The following is a 9,902-nucleotide window of genomic DNA, read 5'->3' on the forward strand; positions in this document are numbered from 1 at the left end:
TCCTGTTTTTCTCTTGCCTGCAGGTTTTCACTTCTGCATTAACAGCTGGTGCAAGGCCCGAACCTGTCTTTGAACCTGTGTGTGTATCACTAAAAAGACAAGAAAGCTTCCCAAGGTCTCATAACACTGTAGAATGTTCCACATAAAATGTTTTGCTGTCTTACATTTAGAAAAACTACAACGCTTCAAGCCCAACTTGGCTCTTCATCCCATTGCAGTGTCAAACTGACTCAGAGAAACAAAGAGAGGGTGCTCTGTTTGTTGAAACTACTGATAATCCCACTCATGCATCTTTTTTTCATCCATCTTTTCATCTTTGTACACTGACAGCCATAAACCTAATGTTCACTGATTACACTGTCACACTACAACTGCTGATCATCACTGTGTGACACCTGTTGGCTGTATCAGAAACTCTCCACATGAAATATTGCCTCATTCTAAAAAGTGGAGACTCTGAATGTATTATAACTTAATGGTGAGCAGAAGAAGGCTGAACCACGTCCTTGATACCTTTTTGGCCTTGAGGGTTGCTGCCTCTGTAGCTCACGGTGAGTGAGTGAGTGAGTGAGTGAGTTATTTTAAATTGAACATTCCCTCTCCATCTCATGCATTTGCCTGTGTACCATTCCATGCACACAAGAGCTAATGACAGCGGATTTGTGAGGAGTTGCTCATTCTATGATTTATTTAATCCCTTCTGCTCAATGTGTGAAAAAGGAAGTTGAACAATTTTTTCATTCAAGTATCAATTATAATATGAACCTGAATTCCAAGACAACAACCAGGGCTAAAATATATTGAGTTTGCAGCATACATAATACAATCAGCCCTTTACACCGAAAACATTTTAAATTTTCACGGCAGGAAAAGCACAGGTACACATGAAGTAATGATGAATTTCATTTAGATGCTTCGGTTTCGAGGTCCTGTATTGTGCATGCTGATTGAACCGTGCATGAGGTAAAGATGATAACCCCTGTCTGTGCTCAAAGAAAGATTCTGGTATAGGATGTGAATGTCCTCTTTGAGCTTAAACTTATTCCTGGTTGATGACCTTTAACCGCTGCTTGCCGGGCAGCCACCACCTGCCAGAAATAGTTCAACAGTGATTTCAGGTTTATACATTTACACAAATAATATTGGTAAGGGTTGATGCCCGACAATGTGGCCATTGTTAGGTATTAATGGGCGAAGGCAAGGCGTAAACCGTCCGACGCGCAGTGTTACAGTAGTGTCACACCCTGCAGCCAATCAGAATTGAGTATCGAGCATAATATTCACTCGTACTGACCGACACTCAAGAGACATAAAGGCTCCTGGGATTGGTCGATAACTCTAACTTGCATTAGGCACGGTTGCGGTCTCATTCAGTGGCCTGGTATGGCTGTTCATGTCGTTTACATTTATTTAAATTTGTTAACGAGTTTACTTGTACAAAAGGTTTCAAAATTCTGTTTTGTAACACCGAGAACAGTCAGTCATACAGAGTAACTCTCGCCACAACCGTTCTTCTACAACTCTTCAAAAACTCTTTTGGTCCGGGACTTGGGGTCTGCTAGGTAAAATAAATGAAAATGGGTCAAATGAAATATAACAATAAAGGGGGAGAGAAATATCAGCCAGCTGGTTGGATATCTTATTCCCACTTTATCCTGAAAAATACGCATTTTTGTAGAGAATATGATTTCTCTGTTAGTATACTTAGCTATAGATGCACTCCCAAATCTTCTTAATTCTTTAGCAGTACCAACAGGCATGCATAGGGGTTCCCCATATATGTTACATTTTAGACATATATCTGATGTTGTGTTATCAAACTTGTATATTTAAACTTTAGTATAATATGTCCTTGTCATTATCTTAAAAAGTTTTAGTCACAGATTTTTATTAGTGGTTTATTTGGAATGTTAGTGACAACCTTTCTTTCCATTTTTCTTCAACGTCAACCCTCAGGTCTTCCGTCCATTTATTGTAAATACTTTATAATAATGTATCCCTGTTTTCCTTGCTCATCGTTAAATTGTACATAGAACTGTTTAGCCTCCTTTTTTGTTGCTTTGGTTAAACGTTAGACATTTCAAGGCTGAGATTCTTTTTCAAGTCAAAATTGCAAGTAAACCGGTATCTAAGTCTGTATGTTTTAAGTTATATTTGCTTTTTAATTCACTGAATGTTGCAGCAGTGTCGTGGTTTGTGACATCTGCCAACTGCTGGATTCCACTTTTTATCCATGTTTCCCAGTATATCTGTGTGCTCTGTGTATTAATTGATGGATTTTTCCAAATGAGTATGTGCCTGGGAAGCCTTGTTTCTTGATGGAGAATTTGTTTTTTATGTAATTCCAAGCCTTTAATGTCTTATTAATAACAACATTTGTGGATTGGATATTGTTCTTTAGAAAAGAGTGCTAGCAGTAAACTGTTGCACTGTAATTCATTGTTTTCTATGTCTATCCATGGATTTTTGTTTGTTTCATTTAGTATGCGTTCAATATAAAATAACTGAGATGCTACATGATAGGACTTGAAGTTAGGGAGATTAAGACCCCCTTTTGCTCTTGGGTGATACAACAATTTCCTATTCAATCTACATGCTTTATTTTCCCAAATTGATGAAGAAAGTATTGAGGCGTTGTAGGAATAGCTTGAAATTTAAATAAGAATTTCGGTGGCCACATCATTTTAAAGAGGTGGACTCTTCCTATTAAATTAATCTTAAGTCTTGCCACTGCTTGAGATCCTTCTAAAAGTCTTTCTCAAGTGGAAGAAAATTATCTTTATACTTATCTTCTAATATAGGTTACAAGGTATTATAATTTTTTTTTCTGCATCCAAAATTGTGTGAGATTCTCCAAGTCCTTTTTACAAGAGTCTATTGCCAACAGCTCCGTTTTTGCAATGCTCATTTTACATCCTGAGATCCCTGAAAAAGTTGTAATTATTTTTTCTTAATGTGGAACTGAGGTGATTGCATTGCTTAAGTAGAGTAATAAATCATCAGCAAATAAGATCAATCCTTGGGCAGTACCTCCAGTTAATGAGAACGGTGTTGACAGAAAGTGGAATGGAAAGCGGTATACTTCCAATGCTTTAAACAAGTAGGACCATTCTAGTCTATCAAAGGCCTTTCCCGCATCAACTGCCATTAATGTTAAATCTATTTTATGCTTCTTTGCATATTGTGTGAGGGAGACACATCTTCTGGCCTTAGTTCTTCAATCCATATGTTGTGTAAAACCAGCTTGGTCGACTTTGGAAAAAGGACTTAACAGTAGCAACAGGAGAACTAGCATCAAAAGTAAAGAGTGTTTTCTTTTGAAATAGGCTGAGTGATAACTATGAGAGTGGCATCAATCTTTTGATATTACTCACCTACTTCATTTCCTCCGTAATTGAAATCTGATGAGCCTCAACCTTCTGAATCAGTATCATGGCTGCCTTATGTCTTTAGCTCCTCAAGTGAGCCATGTGGAGGCTTTTTTACGTTGTTCCTTGACAAAAAAGTTATGTTGTAAACCTAGACACTCAGAGGAATTAGAAAATTCCAGGGGAATTCTCCACTGCAGTTATAACGGAAGCAGATGGTAGTTGGGTGAGAAAGCTGAGAGGCATCATTTATCTTTATAAGACCCTCATTCCATCGTTGTCGGAGCAGGCAGAGGAAGAGGAAACATAGCATAGCTAAATGAAGGATGGAGCAGAGAGAGATGTTGGTTATCTGTAAATGTTGCAGACTGAGATGTCTTTGTTAGTCTGCGGCTGCTGATGGAAGGTTGTATTTGTTGTCAGCTTGTAATGTATCTCCATGGGGACAAAAGGATGTGTGCATGGGAAGACTAGGTGAGAAGGAAGTGATAGATGAGGCAAGGGGAAAGGAGGGAAGTAGCGAGAGAGGGTGGGATACATAGCATGATGGAGGGTTTTAGGAGAAAGGTCTAGAAGATGAAAGCATGGAATTCAATTCAATTTAACTTTTTTGTCATAGATATTGTCATTTCGAAATACTGCAATTTGCTAAAATAGTACAAAGTTGTTTGAAAAGGCAGGATCATTGAAGTGTACACTGTTGTTTAAACTTGCTACATTTACAGAGTGGTGCAACAAGTCTATAGCCATTGTAACGACTCAGTAGGTCTCTTTTCGAGCTCGGAAGCTTTGAAAAGATGTTGTTGTGTTGGCTTGCTAGTGTTTGCTAATTAGCACAGAACGTAGCTGAGGTTGATGGAAATACCATTAGTTTTGCAGTTATTTGTTCATAAACTATAGTGCAAGTACTGTCTGCACAAACTGTGACTCCAGCTTTCAGACTTCATAAAGTCTACAATGAGGTCTTTGGTCTTGTTGATTTTGAGGTTGTCATTAGAGCTCTACTCCGCAAGGTGCTTGACACCCACCCAAAATCTGTGCTCACTCCACACCCAGCCTGTATGTTAATACATACTGAACATTTGAGGCAGGTAAATGAAAAGCTAATCAAAGTTATAAGTTAGCTGAGGGACTGCAGAACATTTAAAGCATGCCAGTTTGTCTCGAACATACATGGAATTATTTGCTCAGTTCTATAAATGTCCATGCAAGGGTATTAAGTAGGGAAGGCTAAAATCCTAACATCCACTGTACATCTGCCCTTGCAGAAGCTTATGCGGAATAAGCTTCCATATTTGTGCTTTTAAAAACCCAGTACTCCCAAATGGGAAACGAAGGATCTAGCAGCTGGCCAAAGGGTAATCCCCCACCTCAGAGACGAGCAGGATATTTGGCTTACAAGTCTTCAGGCAGTGCTGCTACTCTGCCTGGGAAAAGCTTTCTTGTCAGTTGGGGGGAGGGGGTCCCTAATCAGGAGACCATGGGTGATGGGAGCCAAGATCGTGCTCCGAATAAAACTGGGTTCAAAGCGGCTGCGCTCCTCTGTCTTTAAGAGGGAGGAGAGAGAGGCTGAGGGGAAAGGAAAAGGAAAAGAAATCAGACAGGTTTAGTAAAAAATAGAAAGGAGTGAGGGAGGGAAAAGATTGGTAGAAGATGAAAAAGAGGGAGAGTATCCGAGTATCCCTCAGCTCCACCACCTACTCACAGTCTGTTGGAAAGAGTTTAATTGGAAATACCAGGGTGGACAAATGAAGGAGGAAAGATGAACAGTGAGCATCTGATATGACCATGAACGCGTAGACCTGTGACCCAACAATGGCAAGGGGAGATATACTGCAGCTTTTCCAATGTGTGCTAGATGTTTAATCAGCTGGTGTGTCACATGGTTGCCCACCACTGGTCTAAATACACATCCCTGACACTAAAGTAATAGAAAAAAGCCAACTGAGCAGTGGTGAGTAATCAAATCAGGTGTCATGGTGCTCCTTTGGCCTTGTGTGCTGGTACTGCCGATGTTGACTTCACAGCTCAATACCTTTTTGCTAAGCATTGGCTGAAATAAAAAAAAGAAGCCCTGGAGAGATATACTTTTCTTCTATGTTGTAGTGTTTGGCTCCATCTTGTGGAGGTTTGAGGAAAGAGTACAGTCTTCACTGTGTGGCAAGTTCACACTGAAAAAAATAACTATGGACAATGATGTATTAGAAGGGATAAAGAAAGCAGTCCCACTTTGGGTCCTAAAGACCTACATGGTTTAATCTCAGAAATGAAAAGATGATCTGAGACACGTTTCAATCTTTATCTGAACCCTTGTATTCGTTGAAACATTCTTAATGTTACAAGTTCACATTGGTTTTTTTTTATTCATTACTTTCTTCTGAAACTCCCACTAGAGGGAGAAATTGCTTCAAGGAAGTTGTTTTGGATTTAAGTTGATGTCAGTCTTGCCAGGCCTGTCATTTCTCTCCAGAAAGTCCTGCTCTCTCATGTAACTTTACAATGCTCTGTGGATTTAAACTGCACAGTTCATTAACACAGGAACCATATGTCAATGCCAGATTCAGCACATATCCCATTACACATTATAATTTGATATGAGGAGTTTGGGGTACGCACACAAATACAGTCGCATTCTGTAAGCTCAGCTCAGCTCGCACTTTTCTGTCTCTGTTGAAGATAGTCAAAACTCAGGCTTCTGTTCTGTTCCTTTTAAAAGAATAACACACACATACACACACACACACACACCTTTCTCCTTTGAGTCCCCTTAAACACATGCATCAATGAGGTTCCCACACGCTTAACTTTTTTCACAGCAATAGCAGACCACTTTAATCACCCTGTCACCACCACTTGCACTCTTTCTTCCTCCCTTTTCTCTCAGGACATGACTTTTCTCCACAAGTCTCAATTTCGTGCTCCCATTTGGATAATTACATTAGAATTATGTTATGTAATGTGTATTTCTTTACGTCTCTCCGCATGTATTTATGTACTTTAAAGTATATGACCTTAGTATCATGTAATTTGGTTCATGTGACCTTAAAATACCAGCAGTCTGTTTTTATGTGAAATGCCATACTGCCAGGCTGCCAAAACCCCATCGGGCCAGACCAGACCAAGCAGCGGGGCACTTGCTCACTCCTCCCCTTGAAAAAACAAACTCTATTACCATGAAACACCTATAGCCTCCGCTTGCTCTATACACCCCTGCTTCCCCCCTCTCGCTGCCTTTGTGTCTTTAGTCTCTCTTTCTCTCACCACCCCCTTACCTACTTTTATTTACTTTTCTCTCCTCTGGACGTTTCCTGTTTTTTACATCAGCCCTTTCTCACAAAGCTTGATGTTTTTGTGTATCGGGTAGCACACTGTGGGCACCTCTCAGGTGACAGGCTATTCGCCATTCTGACATCACTTTGTTTCCCAGACTGTGTATTAGGTTGCTGTCTTCACATTGTCTCAGTAAACCTTGTTACCGTTCTTCCCTCAGTACAGCTGTTAGTTAACGACAGTCTGGGGTCAATTTACACTACCACACTGGTTTGTATCTATAAAGAATCACCAGAGAATTTTTACTAGAGTTTTTTCTTATTCCTCCCAAGGGGAAGATGTCTGAATACTTTCCTAAAATCTTGGATTCAAACATATCATAAACATATTTTCACCAAGCTAGATTTGGTACGTCACAGATTCAAAAGCCAGTCACTGTAGACTATATGTAAAAGCCAGAAAAAAACCCCGAAACCTCCAGCGCAGAGAGAAAAACACTTCCTTACATTTGTCAGCCACTGGCATCTTGTGAAGCATTATGCACTGTTATTGATTAACCTACCCAACAGTATATAAAGTAGTTAAATCGCTAAAATATTGATGCATAGTAATATAATAATATAATTATTACAGTAACAGAATTCTAAAATTCTGGGGCTATTCTGCATGATGAGAGCTTTTATTTTGCAATGTTACCGGTAAGGACATGCTGTTACTCCTTCTGTAATGTAACATGTAGCTTTTACATAAAGATTTTTTTCATTTCCTTTGTTTGACTGGGGAATTGGTTTGAATAGGAAATAAGCTTAGACGAAATATTAAATATGATGCACACAGCCAGCAGGCGGCTTGGCTTAGCTTCGCAAAAAGATAACACAATTATGATTACCTTAAGGAACTGTTTTTGTTAAACTATGATACACTGGTTTAATTTGTCTCTTTCCCCATTTGACTGTGTCTCAGTGTTTGAATCTCAGCTTGGAGAAAAGTTATTTCCATCTCCCAGAATAGACTGACTTGTGGAAGAATTTTATAATGTTCTGATTCCCTGTTAAAACAATGCAGATGGAATAAATATAGGCTAACCATAATACTTCTCGCACGCCAGTGGCCACAAACAGTGAATGGTTCCCGTGTAAAAAAGACTGGTCTACTTCATCACACAATATTAGTTTTACATCTTTGATTTCCTCTTATCTGGCATCGGAGAAGAAGTTGAAAACAGAAGCAGTCACAGGACTTTCAGAACTCCCCGTGTACCATGACCACCGGAGGATTAAAATAGATGGGCCATGACTTTGTCTCCTTGCTCACACCATTAGAGCGATGACTGACAGCTTCCTGAGGTGCTTTCCTTTTTTTAAATAAGAGTCATGACTTCAGTCCACAATGTCTAATGTGCTTTTGAGCGAAACGTTAGTCAGACAGTTAGCTGCAGAACAAAGATGAATGATGGTTGTAAATGAAGACTAACCAGTCAGTTTATGTTTTAAAGCTAGATTCTAAAAAAAAAAAATATGGTTGAAGACATGTCAGTTGAAAGATTTACAAATTTAACATTTGTCATACATTCAGAAGAGGTTTAGTCTGTAAGGTTACATTAGATTAAAATCTTACTGGCTTTCTTGATAAGTGTGATATTAAGTCTCATTTGGATATTTCAATTTTTGTATATTATGGCATGTGCCTACACGTATATTATTGTTTATATTGTACAGAGTTTTACTATGTCTATTTGTTGACTGTATAGAGAGTTAACACCTACCAAAGTCAAATTACTTGTATACGTGTTTATACTTGGCCAATAAATCTGATTCTGATTCTGATGAAAAGTTGACAGTAAAGCTGGCAACGGTTAAGCTTAGCATAAAGACTTGGAACAGTGGGAAACAGCAAGCCTAGCTTTTTCCACAGGAAACATAATCCTCATACCAGCACCTCTATCTCACTAAATAACACATTCTATCTTGTTTGTTTAAAATCTCAGCAAGAATGCAAATAAGTGTAAACTATTCCTAACATAGGAAAAGGAATCCCACCTTAAGGAATAACATTGATTTTGGAAATACTGTCATTACAGATTTAAAGATCATTTGCTTTTGTGAAGGAGTTTGTTAGGACTGAAATCTGCTCAATGAATCATATAATGTAAAATCTACCAAAGGCTGGAGAGAGGTTTAGTTTAGGGGAGAATCAGAAATATGAATAGCTGTGAATGTTAACTGTGTCTGTAACTCATATTCATGTCTCTTCCTTGTTAGGAGTGGTCATGTTTTAGCTACTGCAACAGGACAAATGGGAGAGGGTGTCCATCTGTAGTACAAGTCAGGGAATTCTCTCAAATGTTATGATTTAAATTCAACTTTAGATAAAAGATAATCAAAATGTATGACAGAAAACAGTGGAACAGAACAATTGTATAGGTCTATTGAAAACATGATATGAAATGTAAAATATGGAGCACAATTTTATTTGATTTTACTGACATTAATAATATCATGAATTTGTTGCAACAGGTATAGCTGAAAGGTAATTTTCATGTGAGTTGGGTCTGCCAAGTTTACCAAACTGAATCAATCACCTATTTTAATCCTGAATCTGAATATGGATCTTGTAGGAGACTGAGGTTTAACTAATTCACCAGCACACACCCAGCACCTAAGACCTCCCCAGCCAATGTAAGAAACCATGTTTCGCTTTTTAGTTTCTAAGCCAGAACTATTCACGTATACATGGACATTCATAGCAGGAACCTAACTTTCAAACCTCTGCCTATCACATTTCTCTCATCAAAGGAGGTCTCTGTGTCAGGGCAGGTGTGGCTGAAAACCTGTGGTTGAAAATGAAGACAGCGGAGTGGGAGGAGGCCAACTCTATATGAGCTGCTCTTAAAACAATAATTCTGCTCTCACCCTTGACCACCATTCTTTCCAAGTGATCATATCCTCACCGTTCCCATGTCAGCACCATGTGGTCAGAAATAATAGTCAAAGACAGCTGGCCCACCTGAATTTAAGATGAACTGAAAAACAATCAAAGCGTACCTTTGAAGACTAAGGAAACACTTTTTCTTCAATGATGATTGACATAGACATTGACACAGACATAGAGGGGTGTGTTCACTCACTCTGACAAGTGCTATTATCTTACTATTTGCTTAATACACTTCACTGTAATTTTCTGTCCTGGCAGCTACATTGGTCTGGAAAAACAGAGGGGAACTCCTGCCCCCTCATCCTCCCTCCCCCCCCCCCCCCCCCCCCC

Source organism: Etheostoma cragini, chromosome 2, assembly GCF_013103735.1.
Source record: "Etheostoma cragini isolate CJK2018 chromosome 2, CSU_Ecrag_1.0, whole genome shotgun sequence".
NCBI lineage: Eukaryota > Metazoa > Chordata > Actinopteri > Perciformes > Percidae > Etheostoma > Etheostoma cragini.